The sequence below is a fragment of the Aulonocara sp. 'chitande type north' Nkhata Bay genome, linkage group LG3 (assembly GCF_057382095.1).
Source record: "Aulonocara sp. 'chitande type north' Nkhata Bay isolate Kocher_YH1m ecotype deep benthic linkage group LG3, A_spYH_male_GT1.1, whole genome shotgun sequence".
NCBI lineage: Eukaryota > Metazoa > Chordata > Actinopteri > Cichliformes > Cichlidae > Aulonocara > Aulonocara sp. 'chitande type north' Nkhata Bay.
Genome location: NC_141346.1, coordinates 16524589 through 16550330, shown reverse-complemented (window position 1 = coordinate 16550330; position 25742 = coordinate 16524589). Strand labels below are relative to the sequence as shown.

At 40.9% G+C, this 25742-nt stretch overlaps 1 long non-coding RNA gene and 1 pseudogene across 2 annotated transcripts; one reads left to right on the top strand and one right to left on the bottom strand.

Annotated features, from left to right (window-relative positions):
- The first annotated feature begins 145 nt into the window (after nt 1–145).
- Nucleotides 146–23266, top strand: LOC147334207 (uncharacterized; annotated as a pseudogene). Its single transcript, XR_015128399.1, has 3 exons — nt 146–403; nt 20148–20250; nt 20698–23266. The product of XR_015128399.1 is annotated as an uncharacterized LOC147334207 (transcript).
- On the bottom strand, nt 12826–14934 carry LOC147334208 (uncharacterized). Its single transcript, XR_015128486.1, has 2 exons — nt 14795–14934; nt 12826–14431 (listed from the first exon to the last, which is right to left on the bottom strand). It is a non-coding gene; the product is annotated as an uncharacterized LOC147334208 (long non-coding RNA).
- Nucleotides 23267–25742: the final 2476 nt, after the last annotated feature.

Below are 25742 nucleotides of genomic sequence, written 5' to 3'. Positions count from 1 at the left end.
TCATCGAGGCCAAGGAAAAGAGTTTAGGAAAAGGAGATTGGCGCTACTTTTGAAATAACACTCCACTGGGTTACGTTGTGCAGCTGAGTCACGTGACCGCACAGCAACAAATCACAGCGGAGTCAGATAAAGGGGGCGGAGCAAAGTGTGTATGCAGGAGAGGAGTCGAGCAGAGAGAGCTGCTTTTTTATGAAACGGTTGTAAAGTAGTAAACTTACAGGAACATATACCACTACCAACGTTTGGATCGATATCTGCATCGATCTGCACACCCTTGTCTCCTGGATCGTAGCTGAGATCAGCGTGAACCACGTGGGTCTCTGCTCCCTGATCTGTTTCCTGTTTTTGGAAAGTGTTCCAGCTTCATCACGGAGTTTCTCTCGGTTTGTGGGCTCGTCTAAAGGTAAGCATCGAGCTAACTTTAATGTGGGTTCAGTTTATGCTGAGTTTAGCTCTGTTGAGAATAATAGATTGCTTGGTAGACATTGGAGTTAGACAGACTGTAGAGTTTGTGATTGCTTGCAACATCATAATATGGCGGTTGCTGGGGGGAAAGAATACATAAAGAAAAATAGTCTTGGAATATGAACAAAAGGATGGGGTGCAGGGCAGGAGAACAACCAACCCCCACCCCAGGACCTGAAGCCACAGGTACAAGCCTGGGGGAGCGCAACTCCAGGGTGAGAGTAGTGGAAGCTTGCTGAGAAGGAGGCCAAAGGGCTTTGGAGCGTGATGTCACAGGGGTGGGCGTGGAAAGGATTTTGGCCTGACGCGCCACTTTCTGGGCCAAAGCTCAAGTATGGGCTCAAAATGTGATCATAAATATTTTGTACTTGTAAATCAGGATTTGTATTTGTATGTGTATGTGTTTACGACTGTGCGTAAACCCCCCCTAATATTGGTATGATCTGAGCTCAGGCACTAAGCAGGACGGGGCAGCTACTGCCTGCGAGTTAGTGAATGGTAAATTGCCTGTATTTAGAGAAACTGTGATATTCTGGATTAGGCTCTTTGAAAAGATCGGACGTGGATAGGTGCCTTTATTGAACAGCAGGACATCACACACTAACTTGTTGTTTTCTTAGCGTGCAGAAATCTACCCTTTTTGTTGTTATATATTGGTCAACCAAGAACTAGCCCTGTAACAGGCACTTCTGTATTTTACCACTGGGGGGCAACAATTCACTCTATTACAAAACTGTTTTTGTTCATCTGTTTATTTTTTTATGAGCTTTGTTTGATTTGTTGAGTATCTGAGGCTGAGACTGCAAAAACATGATTGTTGGCCTGTATTTATATAGTGCTTTACTAGTCCCTTAGGACCCCAAAGCGCTTTACATATCCAGTCATCCACCCATTCACACACTGGTGATGGCAAGCTACATTGTAGCCACAGCCACCCTGGGGCGCACTGACAGAGGCGAGGCTGCCGACACTGGCCCTCTGACTACCACCAGTAGGCAACGGGTGAAGTGTCTTGCCCAAGGACACAATGACCGAGACTGTCCAAGCCGGGGCTCGAACCAGCAACCTTCCGATTACAAGGCGAACTCCCAAGTCTTGAGCCACGATCGCCCCGCAGTGATGATGTGATGGGATTTCCGGCTCTTTCAGCTCGGCTCACTAAAAAGAGTCTGCTCTTTCGGCTCCAAACCGGCTCTTCAGGTTGTTTTGTTGCTTTAATTAATTTATTATTAACAATAATATAAAATTATGCACAAAAGGAATTACTAATGTAAAAAAAGAAGTGGTTTTATTTATATATGTTTATATATAAATATATGCGGTGGCCCCTAGAGACAAAACACGTACAAACTCCAAAACACATTTCTAACGTTAACTGAACTTTCAAAACCGCTACCTAGATCACTTAAATTACACAATTGAAAGCATGTGTGTATTGTTTGTGTATTTATACACAAGCACTCATATATATTCAAATAATTTAAAAAAAAGTTCATTTACCTGTTACTACCACACACCAAATCCGGTCGTTGGTACTTGCTGGCTTGTGTAGCCACTAGGTAACAAAAGCTCAACACTGCGCCCGAGCATCCTGGAGCACTTCTGTTGTCTTTTGTACGTGTTTTGGAGTTTTTACGTGCTTTGTCTCTAGGGGCCACTGTAAATATACTTTTATTTATTCACTCCACACAAAATGTAATAAATAAATAATATAATACAAAAAACCAACTATTTACATTTCAACTTTTAACTATTTAAATTTTCAGCTTTTTTCCTTTTAAACAAATTTAAAGTGAAACAACACAAAACACTGCAAACCACAACACAATTAAATATAAATTAAAATATGCTGTTGGAGAAATGGAGCTAGGCAGACAGAGGAGAACTGAAGATTGACCAGGTACCAAAGTAAATCATTCATACTGTATAAAAAATGTAAATATGACGGTGTATCACGAAAGATTGATATGAGTTTCATTGATATGAAACTGATCACTTGACCAATATTACGTTACTTGCTCTTCAAGTTAATCAACAAATGGCGAAATGAAAAGCCGAACAACAACAATGCTGTTTCTTTAGAGAGTCTTAGCTTATGTGTGTTTATTTCATATTTTCAGTTGTTTCCCTCCACGGCTAAATAAATCGGTTTCAGTAATGCACTGATATACAAGAATGGACATAAGGAGCTTCTTTCAAAGAAAAAACTCAGGTAGATGTTATTTTATATATTATGCTTTGTATGTTGTTCAGTATATCTATGCAAAACAAGAGGACTTTCAATACACAGCAGTATATTCACAGTTGAAACCAGATATTTACATACACTTTATGGAAAACACAAGAACATTTTTTTTACTGTACAACATCAATTTAGAGTAAACTTGTTTTGTTTTAGATAAATAAATATTGAAATATCTTTTGAATTAGTTAAATGTCAGAATAAAGAGAGACAGAGCTGTCTATTTTTTATCACTTTCATCAAATTTAGGAGTACATATACACTAAGTTTATTGTTAATTAATAAAAAAAACTCCAGACGATTCCATTCTGCGCTGAAGAAGCTTCTGATAGGTTAGTAGAGTCCATGTGAGTAAATTGGTGGAACAGCTTTGGATGCATATAAGGCAAAACACAGAGCCTGTTTCTTTGAAATGGAAAATTAAGAGATGTCAACCAAAACACCAGGAAAAGGATTGTGGAGCTCCATAAGTGTGGCTCAATTTTGAATACAATTTGGTGCCATTTAAAATTAAGAAATACAGATAGTTTCTCTATTTACTCTTAAAGTTAACAAATATGTTTTTTATATTTATCAATCTAAAAAAATAAACATTTACCGTATTTCCCGGACTATAAAAGCGCACCTGAATATTAGCCGCACAAGCTAAAATCAGGGGAAAATCCTGTTTTGTACATACATTAGCCGCACCTGACTAAAAGCCGCAGGTGTTTCAATGTTGACTTATCATATGTAAGAGAATATGCACAAAGCGAAATGTCAGGAAAGAGATGGCTGTTTGGAGACACACCTCTTTTATTAATATTTTGAAAAACAAGTTATGGGTACATATTTGCATAACTTTTTAGGTATATGTGCAAGTAGCAGTAATTACAAGTACGAAACATGTACTGTGCTTCATGAATGAGTAACAAATGTAGTACATAACAATAACCTACAGCACACCAGAAAAATAGATTCGGACTACCTTTTAGGCTCAGGTGCAGTGACACGGCTTTAACAAGAAGAAAAGTCAGTCATTCACCACCATATTCCTGCGCACTAAAACCACCAAAGTCCTCTCCTCCAGTGTCAGATACGAACAGGCTCAGGATGGCTACGTCATCCACTCTCAGCTTCTTTCCTTCGTTGTCACTTTGAAAACCAAAGAAATCCTCGTTGTCAGTGTCGGAGTCGAACACCCTCAGAAAGGCCGTGGTGTCCTCCTCTCCATCATGCAGCAGTCCAGCCCTTCGACATCCGTTGGTGATCATGGATGTTTTCACACTTTTCCACGCTGTCAGATTCCACCGGTGGAATTGAGCATAACTTGCTTTTCGCAAGTTTATCGCCGCTCATCATCCACGACTCCCGCTGAACGCGTAGCGTTAATTTGAAGTTTGTTTTTCGTGCTACTTGTACAGCACGGCCAGCCTGGCGGATGGACACGTGACCAACATACCACTCTTGAACCCCGATACTGTGTGTCTGATCACATGCCCTTCCGCCAGGCAACGTAGTGCCATACAACAGCGGAACAAACAAAACAAATCGTCTTACGATATGATAAAAATCATGGACAATCCATAGAAAAGCCGCACCTGACTAAAAGCCGCAGGGTTCAAAGCTTGTGCAAAAAGTAGCGGCTTATAGCCCGACAATTACGGTAGTCTGATTTGATGTGTATCTTTACCAAGTGTATCTGTTTTGATCTGAAGAGTATGTAAATATCTGGTTTCAACTGTATATTTGATGATTGTCAGCACAAAGAGGGAGAGAGAGGAGAATGAGGACAGAACAGTAAGGGAACAAGAGCAGGTGAGAAACACATGTTAGTCAAATGGTTGTTTACCAAAATCCGTATCATAGGTACTTGTGTATCTCGTACCTAGTGTTTCTTTTCAGGTTTGTTATTTTTCAAGTTATATATTTATTAAGTTATGCAGGCTTATGAAGGCTAAATAATTATATAAACTTTTCTGAATGTAAATAGTGTACTTTTGGTAGAATTAAAAAACTAAGTGTAGTGCGGGTCTATGATGATTTTTAGTGCTACTATCATCTAGTTCTGATTCTGGTTCTGTCTTGGTTAAGTCCTAAGTGGTCCTGATTTTGAACTGTTGTAGTCCTGTTTTAATTCCGGATCAGTTCTGGGTCTGGTTGAATTGGGGTTTAGTCCTCGTGTCTTGATGCAGCCCCAACTTTGTTCTGCCTTGCTGATTAATTAAAATACTAGTTTAAGGTGTCCTGCATATGTGATATATATTTTTTCCTATATGAAATCATTCTTTTTTGAACAAAATTCATAATAAAGCCCATTTCAGTCATTTCTACCCTCACTTAATTTCCTTTTGCTGCTCAGCTCTCACACAGTGGCTCAGTTATGCTCCAATTAATCTTTCAGTAATGTCTACCCCCCCCCCCCCCCCCCCCCAAAAAAAAAAAAAAGAAGAAAAAAAAGAATCCCACATCCATCCTTTAGGGCTAAGCCCCGGGTGTTTCAGATGTCTGCTTCCGCCTCTGGTGTGGACTATGAAGTAGGGCAGTGGAGTAAAGACCCAGAGTACTTACCGCCACTGTCCTACCCCGATATCTTCACGTATCTTGTTAACCCTGACCCTAACCCTCACGTTTGGATTTCGGAGTGCCCTACGTGTAACGTTGGTAACCAGTCTGGATTTGTTTGATTCATTTCATAGGCAGGCTTCCCTACAGTTGTGCGAAAGAGTTAGCAAATCGTTACATAGCACGTATGTCTCCACAGTCACTCAATTCTATGTTTGTTTGCAATTTCTATAACCTCCAAGAACCCCAACGATAATATTATTAAGCTATAAAGAGTGATATGAACATACAGAACTTGCCGGAGTTAAAATGTCTGGAGCACACCAACAGATATCTGGAGATGGAAGAAAACTGGATATCAAGACGTCGCATGGCTGCTATCCAGGCTAGACGCCTTCGTTTTGTAAGGTCCGCCATATAAGATAAGATAAGATAAGATAACCTTTATTAGTCCCACACGTGGGAAATTTGTTTTGTCACAGCAGGAAGTGGACAGTGCAAAAGTTATGATGCAAAAATTAGAATACAATAAGAATAAATACAGTACACAACTGTACAGAATAGAATAAAATAAAATACTATATACAGTAGAATAAAATAAAATAAATATACAATAAGATAAAAATAGAATACAAATACAAATGCTATATACAACTGAGTAAAAGTACAACGATGACAGAAAGGATTATTGCACTTAGTATTATTGCATATGTATGGATGTGTGTGTTTGATCAGTTAAAGTCTTTGTTGTGGAGCCTGACAGCAGTGGGGAGGAAAGACCTGCGAAATCTCTCCGTCCCACATCGTGGGTGCCGCAGTCTCCCACTGAAGGAGCTGCTCAGTGCTGTCACAGTCTGCTGCATGGGGTGGGAGATGTTGTCCAACAGTGATGACAGCTTAGCCACCATTCTCCTGTCACTCACCACCTCCACTGGGTCCAGAGGGCATCCTAGAACAGAGCTGGCCCTTCGGATCACCCTGTTCAGTCTCTTCCTGTCCCCAGCAGAGATGCTGCCGCCCAAGCAGACCACACCATAAAAGATAGCACAAGCCACAACAGAGTCATAGAAGGTCTTCAGGAGTGGGCCCTCCACTCCAAACGACCTGAGTCTCCGCAGCAGGTACAGCCTGCTCTGCCCTTTCCTGTAGAGGGCGTCTGAGTTATGAGTCCAGTCCAGTCTATTGTTCAGATGAACACCAAGGTACCTGTAGCTGTCCACAGCCTCAATGTCCATACCTTGGATGTTCAGTGGTTGCAGTGGAGAATGCTTGTGCCTGCGGAAGTCTACCACCAGTTCCTTGGTTTTACTGGCGTTGATCTGGAGGTAGTTCAGCTGGCACCAGTCCACAAAGTCTTGGGTCAGACCTCTGTACTCCTTGTCGTCCCCATCAGTGATGAGGCCGACTATTGCAGAGTCATCAGAGAACTTCTGCAGGAAGCACTGGATGGAATTGTGGGAGAAGTCTGCAGTGTAGATGGTGAAGAGGAACGGAGCCAGAACCGTTCCCTGTGGGGCCCCCGTACTGCAGACGACCCTGTCCGACACACAGCCCTGAGTCCTCACATACTGTGGTCGGTCGGTGAGGTAGTCCAGGATCCAGGAAGTGAGGTGATGGTCCACTCCAGAGTTCACCAGCTTGTCCTTTAGAACTGAGGGAAGAATGGTGTTGAAGGCACTGGAGAAATCAAAGAACATGATTCTCACAGTGCTTCCAGCGGTCTCCAGGTGAGCGAGGGAATGATCTAGGAGGTGAATGACGGCATCATCCGCTCCAATGCCAGGCTGGTAGGCAAACTGAAGTGGGTCCAGTGATGAGCTTATTAGGCGCCGAAGCTGAGCCAGGACCAACCGCTCTAGGGTCTTCATCAGGTGGGATGTCAGAGCCACCGGCCTGTAGCTGTTGAGGTCCTTGGGGCGTGAAGTCTTTGGCACTGGTACAACACAGGAGGTTTTCCAGAGCTGTGGGACTCTTCCCAACCTCAGGCTCAGGTTGAAGAGGTGCTCCATCACCCCACACAGTTGGTCCGCGCAGGACCTGACGACCCTCAAGCTGATGCCATCTGGACCCGCTGCCTTCTTGCCATTAATCCTCCTCAGTTCCCTCCTAACCTGGGTGGTTGAGAGAGACACGCTGGAGCCTTGTGTTGAGTGTGTATTGGATGCTGCATTTGGGGGTGGGGGGGAGTGAGCAGGGTGAATAGAGGAGGTGTGAAGTGTCTGAGGTGGAACAGCAGCAGTGGGGGTGGGTGAGTCTGCAGCCGATGTTGCAGACTGCCTCATGGCTGAATCAAATCTGTTGAAGAAATGATTCAGTTCATTTGCCCATCTCACATCCCTCCCAGCTCCCTCATGATGCTTCCAGGTTGGGAAAGAATAAAAAAGACAAACCCTTTTTAAGCTTATTCCACAGCCGGCAACACGGCAAGTACGAACCATGGCTGTTGTGTGTGCCTTCGCTCCTTTTTCGCTTGTGCTTTGTTTGTACCCGGAAAATGGCGCATCAGGCCAAAATACTTTCCACGCCCACGCCCGTGACATCACGCTCCAAAGCCCTATGGCGGTGACAACTCTTCCACAGTAGCAGGTAGGATTTTTCTTTTTTTGTTGACGGCTAGTTTTACCTTTCCATACGGATGGTCTGTTTATGTTTTGATCAAGAGCCTTTTTTGGGCAGCTGAAGAGGAGAAGTCCATCTTATGGCCAACCTCTGACTGTTTCTTGGTCATATTACCCAGCAAAACCCAGTATCCAAGTTCATCTGTAACAGTCCTTGTGCCACAGATCCGCACTGTTGCTTCTACATTAAACAGAAGAGCAGCGACATGGCTGCAGGTCTCCGCAACTCCGGCCATACAGGTGCAGTGGACGGCTTCAACCTTCCCTGTGATGCTCACAATGACCCATGGTCACAGGTCATTAATCAATGTATAAAACTAAAATAAAATGTATTTTTAGTGACACAGGATAAAAGAATGGAAGTAAGATGTATAATTAGAATTATTTATAATAAATATGAACAAATTATTGCAATTTCTTTAACTGTAGTAGTGCCATTTGTGGGAGCATTTCAAGTTTCCATATATTAATACAACCGTTATAGCCCAAATTTTAATAATCTGTATGCATATGTATCCATTAGGTCCATAGTAACTACATAAATTGGAAAACTTGTAGTGCAATAAACTACAAAAAAATTTAAAATCTGTTTGATTTGTTTTTTTTACATATCTTTTTAGTTAAAATACAATTAAGAGGTGTATCTCTCGAAATTGTAAATAGAAAAGTTTCCAACCACAAGAAATTTATTTTGAGTGTATTTATAATTTTATTTTTGAGATACACTAATTTTTATATACTACAGGAAAAATGGAAATAAATAGTTTATTTTGATGCATTATAATATTTACAACAGTGTAATTTAAGTTCTAAGCATCCCAGAAACAATACGGAAAAGCACAAAGTCAAACATCATCATCATCATCATTTATTTATATAGCACTTTAAAAACACACCTAGTAGACCAAAGTGTTGTACAATACTAATATGCACATGACTTTTATGAACATCAACATAGGCTTATAAGGCCCACAAAAATGACGTCACTTCCGGTTTCGGGCAGGTAATGGCGGACATGCAATAATTTGCACTGATGTATATGCCAACGTAAGAAGTGTTATGAACATCGGCAAAGCGTGTTTCTGGAATATTATCTTTTTGTTGCTGCAAGTGCTTCTTATGCAAATTTTTCTAAAGCTATACAGGGAGTGCAGAATTATTAGGCAAATGAGTATTTTGTCCACATCATGCTCTTCATGCATGTTGTCTTACTCCAAGCTGTATAGGCTCGAAAGCCTACTACCAATTAAGCATATTAGGTGATGTGCATCTCTGTAATGAGAAGGGGTGTGGTCTAATGACATCAACACCCTATATCAGGTGTGCATAATTATTAGGCAACGTCCTTTCCTTTGGCAAAATGGGTCAAAAGAAGGACTTGAAAGGCTCAGAAAAGTCAAAAATAGTGAGATATCTTGCAGAGGGATGCAGCAGTCTCAAAATTGCAAAGCTTCTGAAGCGTGATCATCGAACAATCAAGCGCTTCATTCAAAATAGTCAACAGGGTCGCAAGAAGCGTGTGGAAAAACCAAGGCGCAAAATAACTGCCCATGAATTGAGAAAAGTCAAGCGTGCAGCCGCCAAGATGCCACTTGCCACCAGTTTGGCCATATTGCAGAGCTGCAACATCACTGGAGTGCCCAAAAGCACAAGGTGTGCAATACTCAGAGACATGGCCAAGGTAAGAAAGGCTGAAAGACGACCACCACTGAACAAGACTCACAAGCTGAGACGTCAAGACTGGGCCAAGAAATATCTCAAGACTTATTTTTCTAAGGTTTTATGGACTGATGAAATGAGAGTGAGTCTTGATGGGCCAGATGGATGGGCCCGTGGCTGGATTGGTAAAGGGCAGAGAGCTCCAGTCCGACTCAGACGCCAGCAAGGTGGAGGTGGAGTACTGGTTTGGGCTGGTATCATCAAAGATGAGCTTGTGGGGCCTTTTCGGGTTGAGGATGGAGTCAAGCTCAACTCCCAGTCCTACTGCCAGTTTCTGGAAGACACCTTCTTCAAGCAGTGGTACAGGAAGAAGTCTGCATCCTTCAAGAAAAACACGATTTTCATGCAGGACAATGCTCCATCACACGCGTCCAAGTACTCCACAGTGTGGCTGGCAAGAAAGGAAGAAAAACTAATGACATGGCCTCCTTGTTCACCTGATCTGAACCCCATTGAGAACCTGTGGTCCATCATCAAATGTGAGATTTACAAGGAGGGAAAACGGTACACCTCTCTGAACAGTGTCTGGGAGGCTGTGGTTGCTGCTGCACGCAATGTTGATGGTGAACAGATCAAAACACTGACAGAATCCATGGATGGCAGGCTTTTGAGTGTCCTTGCAAAGAAAGGTGGCTATATTGGTCGCTGATTTGTTTTTGTTTTGTTTTTGAATGTCAGAAATGTATATTTGTGAATGTGGAGATGTTATATTGGTTTCACTGGTTAAAAAAAAAATTGAAATGGGTATATATTTGTTTTTTGTTAAGTTGCCTAATAATTATGCACAGTAATAGTCACCTGCACACACAGATATCCCCCTAAAATAGCTAAAACTAAAAACTACTTCTAAAAACATTCAGCTTTGATATTAATGAGTTTTTTGGGTTCATTGAGAACATGGTGGTTGTTCAATAATAATATTATTCCTCAAAAATACAACTTTCCTAATAATTCTGCACTCCCTGTATGTGGAAGGAAACCGGGACCTAGGACAAGCTAATGGCATAAGATGTAAGTACAACTCCTCCGGTTTCACATGCCAAAAAAATAATTTTTGGTTCCAGTTCTACAGGGATTTAAAAATAGTTAGGTAAAACGGAGTGCCTTCTCCGACCGGTTGTAAAGGGTTAATTATATATTTTATGTAATAATTTATAAAATTTGGGTTAAGAACAATAGAAGACAAATGGCACTAGACACTTTTCTATTGTCCACACGATAGTGCTGGGCGATATGACGATATCTAACGACTTGTGCGCGCTGACTCCACTGACAAGGTACGAAAAAATGTCACGCTACGTCAATAGCAGTAGGTCTTCAGGGATTCTACGTCACGGCTGTATTTCATGCAGGTCCACATTTCCAACGCAATCAGTCTCTATACAGTCTCTGCTATTTTGAGCTACTTTTAAGCATCTTTCTTGTAGTCGTCGTTACAACACAGTGTGTTTGTTTTGATTCATTTCCCCGGAAGATGGCGCAGCGTTCCCAGCGTTCCGTGATGTCAACTCCAAAGCCCTATAGAGAGAGTAGTGGAAGCCTACTGCGAAGGGTGCGAAAGGGCTACATTTTCTTTCTTGTTCAATTATTTCCATCATGCTTTGACTGCGGCTGTAACCAGACCTATTCCAGCAGGATTTGTAAAAAGCGTTTTGCCAGACACACAAAGCCGGACAACTTTTGTTCTGAGTCTAAGAAGTCTAAGAGAGAAAACGATCGGACTTCTCGTGTGGCTAGGTGCTGTTGAGGTTCACTTTCTCTTGACTTCACCGATTCTTTTGATATCCCAGCTGGAGAAGAAGGGTCAGATGAGTGTTTCTTCAAAGCTTTATTACCACTGATCCCACTACATGCAGTCACAGCAAACACCAAGTGGTTCTGAGAAGTACTTCTCATACACACACCTTTATAGGCTGTATTCCAATTCAGGGTCTGCAGCCTTGGAGGATGCGGGCCATGCGGGAATCATCCTCAAAGACCGAAAGTGAGATGCTTGTGTAATGGGATGGTCTGGCCTCCATGGCGCTGCTCAGGTTGCCTAGCAACCATGTCACTAACCGCTGAAACGTTTCATACAGCATTGTTTGAAATGGAAGAGAAACAGTTTTTGTTCATCTGTTTATTTTTTTATGAGCTTTGTTTGATTTGTTGAGTATCTGAGGCTGAGACCGCGGGACTGTAAAAACATGATTGTTGGTAGAGCTGGGCGATATGAGATTTTTTCATATCACGATATGTTTTTTTCATTTCAGGCGATAACGATATCTATCACGATATAAGCCAAATAACTATATTTGTAAGATTTAAATGTGCCGTTGCTCACAAGTAAAATGTGAAATAATCAGCAGCTTGTTTTTATTTAAATATTTATTTCCCATAATAAGTTCAACAGGGTAGATGTACTTAAGGAACATGAGACTTTTTCAGATAAATAAAGGCAAATATTGCAAACTACACAAAAGGCAGCCGCTAAAGCGTTTAAGTTTCAAAATAGAACAAACGAAACAGACTAAATTGTCAATTCCACTTAGAAACAAAATATTAATTCTAAAAATAAATCTTAGTTTGTTTTACAGAAGAACAGACAAAACTGACTAACTTTTGTCAATATCAAATAAACTGAGAACTAAAAGGAAATTCTCAATCTCTCCTTGTTGTATAGCTTAGCTTTTCAAACAGTTTTAACAGTTACTTTAGTCTGACAAAAGCCGAATGACGAATTAGCGCTTCCAGTCAGAGACTGAGGCTACGTCCACACGTACACGGGTATTTTTGAAAACGGAGATTTTCCGTTTTCGTTTTAAAAAATAATCCCGTCCACACATAAAGGCAGAAATGAAGGAAAACGCTGCTATGAACATGCCAAAGCAGCAGGTGGCGCTAGATTCCTAACCGTGCCGAAATGTTGGCCAATCAGAAGTCTAGAAGCCTCGGTGGGGAAAAGTAAACAAAGCTGGGGCATAGAAGCAGAACCGAGTCGTATGTGTGGAGCAGTGGCGTGTCTAGAAAATTTTTGTTGGGGGGGCCAGGTAGGGGCACAGATTTGGAGAAGGGTGGCAGATTTAATTGGCAGATAATGTTTAAAAAAAAAAATTCTACCAACCCTTAACCATAATTCAATAATCCTATAAACCTAATAACCAAATGCACTTTTAACTCTTATTAGAATGAGATTTTAACCACTACGGTGCAAAGTTTTTAGATACTGCGTTGATAAAGTACAAGAGATACAATCAGTGCTTTGTCAGTGTTTACTCAGCATTCAAGGACATCAATATTTGCATAGTATTTTTACTGACATATAGTGCACATATGTTTTGGGCAAAAACATTTTTGAAAATTAAAATACGAACATTTGTAACAAACAATTGACAAATTAGCCAATGCCAATGCAAAACTTTATCTGCCTGTTAAAAAAAGAAGATAATCTTCTCACAAACTGGTGTTTGATTTTGAAACAGGAAAAAAGTGGGGAAACAAATGAAAAGACTAACATTTGAATAAAACCTGAAAGCAAGTAAATACTTTCTATGCTGCCTTATGGTAAACTTTGGTAATATTGATAAAGAACAACACTGGCTGATGATAAAATACAGTCAGCTGGCATGGTGACACTGCCAGTATTAACCTGCAGGGCTGGACTGGGACAAAAAAATTGGGCATTTTTACTACAGACCGACCCACCAGGTAGTAAAGCCATAAAGACTTTGAATGAAAACAAATGCTGTTGTGACAGTGATGTACAGTCTTGTTGGTATATGTATGATTTCTATACATTTTACGTCAGATAAAAACTTTGGTTGTAAGATTTAGATAATTATTTAATAAAAACTAGGTATTTTAAATGAGAATAAGAAAGAAAAGTATTTCTTTGTGCCCACCTTTCCCTGTTAATGCCCTACCTGCCCCCTGGCAAAACTTTGCTAGACCCGCCCCTGCACAGTTACCAGCTGTCAGCTACATAAAAAAGGATCCTGGTGTTATTTATCTCTCAGAAACAGTTGATAACTTCAACTCATTCATGTCACCTAAAAGGTAAACCTGTTTCTCCATCACCTGTTCAGCTCTGATGATTCAGTAAGGACATCTCCTGGTTTCATCTTCATGTTTCCCTCTCACCACATATCTAAACAGACATCATGACCAGCAGCTTTACAGCTGTGGCTCCAGCAAACATCAGCTGATACTAGAAATTAATATTAAATACATTCTAACAACAGCTGATCAAGCTTAAACGTGCTGCTGTTGTTTAGCGCAACATCTGCTGGTTTCCTCTTTCTGGCGCAAAGTGGGCGATAAACAAACAAGAGAGAAAAGCCGATCAGCTGATCATTGATCAGTTTCATGATTGAAGTAGCAACAGGAGAGGGAGGGGGAGAGAATGAGAGAAGAGGCAGCTGTGCAGCATAAAGACAGAATAAATCCAGCTTTGTGTCTTTTTTCCATTCTAGCTAAAGTCCGGGACAAACTGCGTCTCTTCTCAGCTCAATACGAAACGCGTAATATTTTCTCTGAATGAGGGACCATTCCATTTTTTTAAGGAGCCGTTGGCAACTCTACTAACCTTATGAATAAAATAAAGTTCACTATCAGTAACATCATAGCACCCACCCAGCTGTATAAAAACTCCATCAAGCTGGCTAGAACGCAGTATGAGTTATTGCAACTGACAGTAAAAAGTCAGCAACATGAAAATAAACTCCACCTAAACTTGGTTTATATCTGACCCAGATAGACTGCAGGTCATAACTTCTTACCTGAAGTTCAGTTCACCTGACACTCGGACTGGCGGCTGCTTCGGGTCTCTCCTCCTGCCTCCCCTTCCCTCATCCACCTGTTGCCTCTGTGGAAGCCCCGCCATAGCCACCACCAAACAACGGAGTTATTTCTACACATCGACCTGCATCTGGCCAATCCACCACCTCTCATTGTTCATGCCATTACAAAAAAAATAAAAAATAAGTCACTGGGGATATGCCCGATGGCCAGTCCAGCTATGTTAACCTGCAACCAAATTTGCAGCTCCATACAGCAATGTTACGACTTAGATTATATTTTATAACTCATAACTCTTATGTTAGCTCCCCTCAGTAGCATACTGTCTGAAATATTCCACAGCTGCAATAATTCTTTAAGTGTTATTTTTTTCCTTGGTATTCTAATTTCACCGAAGTTTACTAAACTCAACAAACTTGATATTACTTACCGGGACATTTATTCTGTCCTCATTTTCTTTCACCGAAAAATTGTTTCCTGCAGTGCCGTCTTTCGCGCTTGGCTCTCCTACCTTTGCTAACGTGATGCGCATAGCGCAGAAGCGATGCTGCATTCACTTACACTCGGATATCTGAGCGTCACCGGGAAAACATAATCGGACATTTGATATTTGATTGAATTTTATTGTTTTGCCTTTGGGGTGGCACCTGGGGTGGCCAGTCTGGTTTGGGGGGTGGCCTGTGCCCCCCCAGGCCACCCCGCTGGACACGCCATTGGTGTGGAGGGACAGTAACTTTGTGTATATGTAAGCATTTAAACACTGCAGAGAGTAGAATTAACAGTAACAGTATTGTAGAAATTCATTTCACCGAAACAATAACGTGGCGCACAGTGTGACGCATGCACCAGTTTATTGTATTTCCAGACTTGCTTTCGGCACAATTTACAGTGCACGCTACTCTGTTTTTTTGTCAGACTTGAAATAGCCGAAATACCTTCACACTACGGAACTTCTATGGCTCTTCCGTTCGACAATCTCTCCGGCATTGGAACCATCATCTGTTTTCTCTTCGGTCACGCTCTGTTGATTTTTCTAGTCGGCACACTCATTTCCTCCATTAGGCGCTGGCTCCATTACCCGCTGGCTGCTTCCCAAACAAACACACGTGCGGCTTGGCACTTGTGCTGTACGTAACAAGTCACACGACGTGATGCTGCGGCTGTGATTGGTTCGGCTCTGCGCTACTTAATTTGGATTGGCTGACCTTTTTCTTTTCTTTTCTTTTTTTTTTCTTTCTTGAGGACAAGAGCGGCGAGGTCTATCGCGATAGCTTAATTTCTCTATCGAGTCAAAGTTATATCGCGATACATATCGTTATCGTTCTATCGCCCAGCTCTAATTGTTGGGCTTCATTTCTGTACTGAACAGTCATTTTAAGATTAGCTAGTAAATAACAATTAGCTAATGTTGTTCATGAGACTAAAGTCATTTCATGTTGGTGATGTAAATATTATACTGCCAATATTACAGTTATTATTATATTAATCATTATTAGTTATTACAGCATTGAACTTGAACTCTGTGTCAAATACTGAGCTTCAGTAAAGATTCAAGTTGCATTTATTTATGTCCTATCACCTTAAATCTTCACTCAAAGACAAGTATCTTTGACAGTGTATTAGGGCTGCCACAAACGATTATTTTGATAGTCGACTAGTCACAGATTATTTTTGCGATTAGTCAACTAATCAGATCATCATCCATTGAACGTAAAACATACAGCTTATTGCACCAGCAGCATCTGCTCTTATATAATTATCATTAGCTTACAGCTTTAAGTGTTTAAGGTATGTGCTAACTAAAAATAAAGACAAAATGATAGTTTATTAAATTTTAATGAAATTTGCAGATTGTTTCAGTGAAGTTTAATAAACTCCTTGCTATCTAAAATATAACAGGACACCGGAGTAAATTCTCCAGCATCTCACACTTCTGATGATCAGCTGTCTGCTTGAAGTTTATTCAGCTGTGTAAGAACTATAACTTTAATCTCAGCCAAACCGATTTACTCAGGAACAAATAAAACACTGAAAAAAGCCAAACAATAACATTTTTAAGTAATCTAAGTGACTCATATATCATGTTTAACCTGAGTAGCGAAAGACGGCGGTGGGTTTGAAAACGATTTGCCGGGAGTCCAGTGCTCTCATGGCTCTAGCGAGCCTTGCCCCCGTCTAGCTGTCGAGCTAGTGGTTAACAGACGTCTCCGAAAACGTCGGAGCGCTTTTGAAAATATGTGGTGTCTTGATAAACTGAGCAGATATTTGAGGTTTACACAGCTACATTCTTGCCTGAAAACATGTTAAATGTTTATTTTGTGACCCAGAAAGAATAATAAGAGTAATATTAAAGCTAACTAGCTGCCGCCATTGTTGGAAACTGAGCTGGGCTCAGTGTTGCCAACTCCTCAGTAAGGAAAATCGCTATTGGTTGTCCAAAAAAGTCATTAGAAGTCGCTAAATGATGTCATCGCCTAATTTGCATAATTGGTCATGCTAATCTAATTGTAACCTATGTTGTTGGAGAGAGAAATAACATCATGGAAGAGACATAAAGTGAGTAAAAACGTCCTAAATGCAGTTAGTTTATTTAGAACTACAAATTAAATTTCTTTTAGCAATTATTGTTTTTTTTAATGTCACAATTCCAACCCTGCTCCTTTGCCCGGGCTTGGACCGGCAAAAGTGACCCGAAATAGACACTCTGGTGGAGTTACTTTGTGTGTGTGTTTATAAGTAGTTTTAAACCTTGTGATTCACAAAACAGCATAAGAGTAAAAGAAGAACTGACTGCGTTACAGCACCCGCTGCTTGTTGAGAGTAGCGCTTTCACGTCTTTTTTTAAGGGGTCTGAAAACTCGCTAAATATAGCGACCAAGTCGCTAAGTTGGCAACACTGGCTGGGCTGCGCTATGAATTCTGACTGGGACGGAGCTACTTCTTCTTCGGGGTTTAACGGCAGCTGGCATCCTTGTACATGCAGTGCTGCCATCTTCTGTTTCAGTCCGTTATTACACTCTTAAATCCTGCTACTTATTCCTGCGTCTTTTGGGATCTTACAAAGCTTCAAACGACGCGTCGACTATTAAATCAGTCGTCGACGATTTTGATAGTCGACGTAATCGTGACTAGTTGACTAATCGTGGCAGCCCTACAGTGTATATATAGATGTATCTGAATCGGAATCGTGTTTATTGGCCAAGTATATGTGCAGACACATACAGGGAATTTGGTTTCAGTAGATGGTGGCTCTCAAGCACAGCAAGGTAAATCACACACACACACACACACACACACACACACACACACACACACACACACACACACACACACACACACACACACGTGTCTATATATACACATTACACATACATACACAAAGCTGTGTAAACCAACTATAAATAACGAACCTAAACTTATATACATAAAATACAGAAATGAATGAGGTGGAATGAATACTACAAAATGTACATAAGGTGCAGTTGCAGTCTGGCAGTGGGAGCAGTGTGACAGGTCAACTGTTAAGAAGGGAGATGGCGAGGGGAAAGAAACTGTTCCTGTGTCGGGTGGTCCTGGTCTGCAGGCTTCTGTACCGTCTGCCAGAGGGCAGCAGATCAAAAAGTCTGTGTCCAGGGTGTGAGGGGTCTGTGATGATTTTCCCTGCCCGTTTCCTGGTTCTTGAGAGGTACAGATCCTGGATGGAGGGCAGGGGGGTGCCGATGATCCTTTCTGCTGCCCGTACAGTCCGCTGCAGTCTGCTCCTGTCCTGTTTAGTGGCTGCTCCATACCAGACTGTGATGGAGGAGCACAGGACAGACTCAATGACCGCAGTGTAGAACTGGATCAGCAGCTCCTGTGGAAGACTGTATCATATATAAGATACAAATATTGTTATTTCATTTTGTTGGCATTACTAAATTTGGCTCAGTTCTTACATATATTTGTAACAATATATGTAGATTAATGTTGTTCGTGTGTAATTTACATTGAGTAGGCTAACCACGTTATTACATTAATGCATGTAAGGTGAACTAGCAAACACCGTCATAGTTACATGGCTTTCTTCTTGTCTGATGGCAGATACTACCTTCACCCTGGCCAAAAAGGCTAAAATGACCAAAGAAAAAATGGAAAACGGCTAAACATGAGAGGTTTTTGGACCAAGTTTGTGTTTTTTCCATTGTTTAAGCATTGCTTCCAGCCAAGAGTGATACCATATATGCCCTATGGCTGCAGAAAAGGCTAACATTGTTATCTTTTTACAAAAAAAACAGCTGAACATGAGAGGGTTTTGGACCAATTTTGTGTTATCCATTCTTTAAGCACCAGTTTGAGTACCGTTTAAGCACTGTCACCGTTTCAGAAGTACCAGTTTGGTACTGGTATCGGATAGGGCTGCACGATTTTGCATGAAATGAGAATCACGATTTTTTTCCCTTAGAATTGAGATCACGATTCTCTCACGATAAATATTTATTGCACTTATTAACTGCACATCAACTTCATAACAGTTGAGACTGAACATAAAAACAATAAATAAACATAAAAACAACAAATGTCTCACATTTGTTGTTGCTGCAAAATGTTGTACTGCTTGAAATTCCGTCTCCACCGTTGCTCGACACTGCGTGTATAGAGCAGGTAGTGCAACAATAGAAAAATAGTTGCGGGACAGCACTGTGTAGCGTTTGTCTAGGGTGTTGATCATTTCCCTAAATCCCTCGTTTTGCACAGTGTTGATGGGAGCCATATCTTTGGTCAGGTGATAAGTAATGGCCTCTGTAATTTCTTTGTGCCTGCGGGAGTTCGACGGGTATAGGGAAGTGCTGTATAAGGTTCCCGTTATTGATGTTTGGGTGGTTGACCGGGATGGATTTTCTCCTGTCACTTTCTCGTCTTCCCTGACGTGCTCTCCGTTGTTTTTTCCCTACTAATTTTAGCATCACACGGCACAGCTTCTGTATCACGTGGTATAAGGCTCCGCCCTTGTCATTTGTTGAGCAGGAAGAGTGAGCGCTTGTTTTCATGCAGATTACGTCCCGGATCAAAATGCGGTACAGTCGTCGTCTTTTTTTTTTCTTTTTTTTTAAATCGTTGTCATTTGGAAATGAGATCGCACAAAAGTATGAATCAAGATCGCGATTTTCTAATGATTAATCATGCAGCCCTAGTATCGGATAAAACCTTAACGATACCCATCCCTACATACAACCACCCTTTACCTTCCCATATGGAAAAGAAATAGTAAAAAATTATATGATTTACTCATGAAAGCGGCCACTTTCTCATTACTTTCATATATTATTTTAGTAAGTATCCAAAACATAGAAGTTTCATTATATAATTTTCAAGGGGTCTTATATCTGTTTTCACTCTTGTATGCTTTTCATACAAGTTTCACACAAGACGGATACAAACTTTATAAGATTTATATATATCCTTTCCATGTGGGTTGTCTGGGTGGAGTAGGTGGAATCTAATGAGGTGCTTCAGGTGGTACTGCTACCATTGAGTGTGAGCCGGACTTGTGGATCTATAGAAGTCCATATATACAGGGTGTAGCATCCACTGGGTAAAGGTAGTGATATGCAGGGGGGTCAGTGGCTTTTTCCCCTTTCAGGTTCTTGTGACAACTGATGACTTTCTTGTTGTAGCTGCTTCTCAGTTTCCACATTGAAGTTTCATAGGTATTGTTGTCACTGAGGAGTTTAGTCATGTTTATTTGCTCTGCTTTTTTTTTAATTTTTATCAGGGATAAAATACATATACTTTTTGTGTCCCAGCTGAGTAACAGGAGAAGAGTCTGGTGGAGCAACAGAGGAACAATTTCAGCCATTTGGACTCAGCTCAGCCACTACAGAGGAAAAAATGACTTCAACACAGAAGGTGAGAAAAATATCACAGTTACACTGTTATTGAAACTGCACAGCTTGTTGGTTTTTAAAAACATGTTAACAGCAGCTTTATCTTTTCCATCCCGGGCTCCTCCATATATACACAGAATCTACATTCACAAACAAAAAACTCAGATGTTACAAGAAGATACAAACATAATTTTTATCGGCACACATTGAAACAACAATATCAAAAATTGAACTCAATTTTTTATGAGTAAAATATTTTCTCCACTTATCAATATTTCTTCAATATGTATTTTTCATTACGACTGTCATTGTAGCACATCATTGAAATGTGATACTATGACCAGAAGGTGGTGGAAACACACCTACAATGTGTTTGTTGACATGTTTGATTCCGCTAATAGACGGAGTTACAGTTTGTTCCACGACTGCATTTCACTCACTGCCTCTGTTTGTATCTCTGTCACTGCAGGACCAACATGGAGCGAGAAGTCAGCGCTCTCAGGAGGCCGACAAACCTCACAGAAGAAAGGGAGAGAAAACCTGCAGCTGTGATGAGTGTGGGAAGGATTTTACCCGGGGTCGAGATTTAAAAAGACACCAACTCATCCACAGTGGATTTAAACCTTACAGCTGCGACTTGTGTGGAAAGTCTTTTACCCAGGCTGGAAGCTTAAAAACACACCAACTCATCCACAGTGGATTTAAACCTTACAGCTGCGACTTGTGTGGAAAGTCTTTTACCCGGGCTGGACACTTAAAAACACACCAACTCATCCACAGTGGAGTTAAAGCGTACAGCTGTGACTTGTGTGGAAAGTCTTTTACAGAGTCTGGACACTTAAAAACACACCAACTCATCCACAGTGGATTTAAACCTTACAGCTGCGACTTGTGTGGAAAGTCTTTTACCCTGGCTGGAAGCTTAAAAAAACACCAACTCATCCACAGTGGAGTTAAACCTTACAGCTGCGACATCTGTGGAAAGTCTTTTACCCAGGCTGGAAGCTTAAAAACACACCAAATCATCCACAGTGGATTTAAACCTTACAGCTGCGACTTGTGTGGAAAGTCTTTCACCCGGGCTGGACACTTAAAAACACACCAACTCATCCACAGTGGATTTAAACCTTACAGCTGCGACTTGTGTGGAAAGTCTTTTACCCGGGCTGTACACTTAAAAACACACCAACTCATCCACAGTGGAGTTAAAGCATACAGCTGTGACTTGTGTGGAAAGTCTTTTACAGAGTCTGGACACTTAAAAACACACCAACTCATCCACAGTGGATTTAAACCTTACAGCTGCGACTTGTGTGGAAAGTCTTTTACCCTGGCTGGAAGCTTAAAAAAACACCAACTCATCCACAGTGGAGTTAAACCTTACAGCTGCGACTTGTGTGGAAAGTCTTTTACCCAGGCTGGAAGCTTAAAAACACACCAAATCATCCACAGTGGATTTAAACCTTACGGCTGCGACTTGTGTGGAAAGTCTTTCACCCGGGCTGGACACTTAAAAACACACCAACTCATCCACAGTGGATTTAAACCTTACAGCTGTGATGACTGCGGGAAGGATTTTACCCGGGGTCGAGATTTAAGAAGACACCAACTCGTCCACAGTGGAGTTAAACCTTACAGCTGTGACTTGTGTGGAAAGTCTTTTACCCAGGCTGGAAACTTAAAAAGACACCAACTGGTGCACAGTGGATTTAAACCTTACAGCTGCGACTTGTGTGGAAAGTCTTTTACCCAGGGTCGAGATTTAAGAAGACACCAACTCGTCCACAATGGAGTTAAACCTTACAGCTGTGAGTTGTGTGGAAAGTCTTTTACGTATCGTGTGGGCTCAAAAAAAACACCAACTCATCCACATTGTAGTTAAAGCACACTACTGTGAGTTGTGTGGTAAAGCTTTTGCTCAAAGTCGAAACTTACAGAACTATCTAGTTACCCACTTTGGAATTAAGGCGTACAGCTGCAACTTTTGTGGAAAAAGTTTCAATGAAAAACACTACCGAAATATTCACCTACGGATTCACACTGGAAATGGTGTTTACTGCTGTGATCAGTGTGGGAAACTGTTTCCAACAGATGCACAGTTACAACAACACATGTTTAGCCACACTGAGGAGAGACCTTATAAATGTGACCTGTGTGAGAAGACTTTTAAATCTCCACATCAGCTGAAAAAACACCAACAGATCCACACCAGAAAGTAACTCTACAAGTGCAGTTACTGTGAGGATGTATTTACCTTTTTATCCTGTATTTTTAACCTGATTGTTTGGAACAAGTTTGATCAGTAAACTTATGGAGTTATACTGAATGAACTGTTTGGGAAAATGAAGACTCATTTTCTCTCAGTAAGCTGAGTGTTATAATGTAAACAGTAAAAGTAATTGGACGTTGGCAGAGATGCTCTTTATTTCAGGCGACATTCAGGATAAAAATAAACAAAGCAGAGCAACATAGATGTAAGCTTTGTGGAAAAGCTTCCAATCATCAACTGGACCTAAATCCACATCAACGCAGCCACACTGGAGACAAATGAACTACTGCAACGAATGTGGGAGAGGCTTCCACACACCAAGTACATTAAAAATACATGAACTCTTTCACAGTGTGGTCAAAAAGCACATCTGTGACTAGTGTGGGTCATCCTTCACCACTGGACGTGAGCTCAATGAAAAAGGATAAGGGAATCCACACAGGAGAGACACCATACAAATGCAGACAATGTGACAAAAGATAAGATAAGATAACCTTTATTAGTCCCACACGTGGGAAATTTGTTTTGTCACAGCAGGAAGTGGACAGTGCAAAAGTTATGACGCAAAAATTAGAATACAAAAAGACTAAATACAGTACACAGCTGTACAGAATAGAATAAAATAATATACTAAATACAGTAGAATAAAAAGCTTCTCACAATCAGGTCATCGTAACAAACATGAATGTACACACATGGAAGTGAACTTCAGCTGTGACCAGTGTGACAAGAGTTTCAGGAATCTCAGTTCATACTCCAAACACAAACGATCCCACGCTGTAAATAAACTGTTTCACTGTTACCAATGTGCAAAAACCTTCACTTCATTATCTGCTCTGTACAAACATCAGCCTGATCATGCAGGACTGAAATCACTGGATCACAATGAATCTGAAGAGAGAGAAAGATCCTCTTCTGGTTTCAGGGTCAGACTTAAAAACCTTGAGATCAGGCTCCACAGAGTTCAGATGGAATCTCCTGTAAAGAGTGTCAGCTGATGTCACACTTGGATCTGATGAGGTAGCTCTGATTTCTGGACCTGGGGTCCGTTCTTCGTACGTCGCTTACTACATCCAAGACCAAATCATCGCTCTAACCGTGAGCTCGCTAATCCGGTTCTCCGAACACACCTGCTGTTGACGATTAGTACAGCTGGATGAAATGATGTGAGATAACTGGGTGTCGTAAAAGGGGCTACGCATCGATAGTAGAAACATTGATCGGCAACCCTCTGATTGGTCGGCGAAATGTCGAAGGAGCACGCACGGTATTTTTTGGCAGCAGAGAAAGAACTCTTGAGTGAGGGATTTTAGGAGTTTCAGAGTTTAATCAGTTGTAGCCACAGCTGCCCTGGGGCAGACTGACAGAAGCCAGGCTGCCATATCGTGCCATCGGCCCCTCTGGCCAACACCAGTAGGCGGTAGGGTAGATTTATTATATTACACTATATTATCCAATATTATATTACATTATATTATATTTTGTTATATTATATCCTCTTTCACATTAGAGCCACAACAGGACCCACTAGAACATGGGAACAAGTATATATTATACAGAATGGTAATATTTATCACTTATATTGCTTTTTGTCTCTTGGAAATCTGTGATGTCTTTTTGTATCGCTGCCTGGTTTGGTAACCTGACGGTGAAGAACAAGAATCGATTGGGACTTCTGGTAAAAACCGCTAGCAAAATTTCAGGGCGCTGGCAAGATGGACTTTTGGCCATTTACAATAGAAACGTGCTTAGAAAGGCTCATTCTATTATTAATTGTGTGAACCATCCACTTCACAGTGAGTTTGAGTTGTTGCCTTCCGGCCGCCGTTTTAGAGTACCTCCGAGGAGCACTAAAAGACTCCAGGTCTCTTTTATCCCTACTGCGTCTTGTCTCCTTAATGGCAAATAATTGTCCTTGAATTTTCTATCATTATTATTGTTATTATTGTTTTATAGTATTGTTCTGTTGTTCTTATCCTCCTGCTGCTAAACTAATTTCCCCTTGTGGGACAATAAAGAAAAATTGAATTGAATTGAATTGAAATAATCTGTTTGTTTGTTCATAACAGCAACCAAGAAAAGGGCAGAGCAAAAAAAAGACAGGTGGTGGTCCTGCACCCCCACGTCAACAAGTTGGTTAAGTAAATAATACCCTCACGGGAAAATCGATATCTCTCAATGAGCACACTGTCGCGCTGAGCTAAAGGATCCTGTCTATTCCGCAATATACGCTGGATTCTGAAAACTCTCCTTATCAATCTTGCACCTTCCGCAATGGGTGGCTCGCGTATACGGACAGGACATGGCTGCGACAGACTTCCCAAATCCACCTTCGCTTTTATAGCCGTGGTCTCTCATCTTGATTACACGAAGTAATTTACTATTACTACTCTGAAATATGAATTGCATCTGTAATAATCACATACATGTAATAGAATGTTAATAGTACATTTCCCTTTTATAGGAAATGACCTGTATGTATCTGTGTGACATCAATACAAGGATCAAGTGCTGCATTATCTTTAGTTACATTGATGTTATTTATTTATGGTGAAACAGTGGTGGAATATCGCTGTTGCTTTCGTATAAATGAAGCGGACATACCTGCGTGGCCGCGATCTAATCCTGTTTACATAAAGTAAACCTGCTCCAGAGCAGGTTTACGCTCATGGCTCTGTTGCTATGACAGCAAGTCCCGGATGAGCTTCGGGGAACCGAACGATCCAGGATCACGCGAAATCGTCAACAATCAAATCCAGCTAACTTACTTAGCGAGGTACGAAGAACGGACCCCTGCAGTGAATAATCCTGAATGTTACATTTAGGAAGCTGCATGTATAGATATGTATATCAAGTTTATGTTTTTTCCTTTGAGGGATTTTAATTCTCTAAAATGTTATCCCTGTTACATTTTAACCTTTGTTCCCTTAGGACACAGTAGTGTTTAGTAGTTGTACTATTAAAGTTATAGGAATGTCTTTTCTTTCTTTTTTTTTTAACCAAACTGGTATTCTATCAAAAATCAAATATGGATATGTAAATCATTTCTTTTATTTGAACTTTTTTAGTTTTCCAAAATTAACTTATTTTTTATGTATTCATTGCGTGTTTCACCTCAGTTAAATTTCAATCCTTCATTCATATTTAAACTCTTGATGTGGGCTGTATTTCCATGTAATACCTTTTTTTTCCAGAAGATGGAGCAGTGATGCTGTGTAACCTTTATTTAATTAGGGAAAGAACAC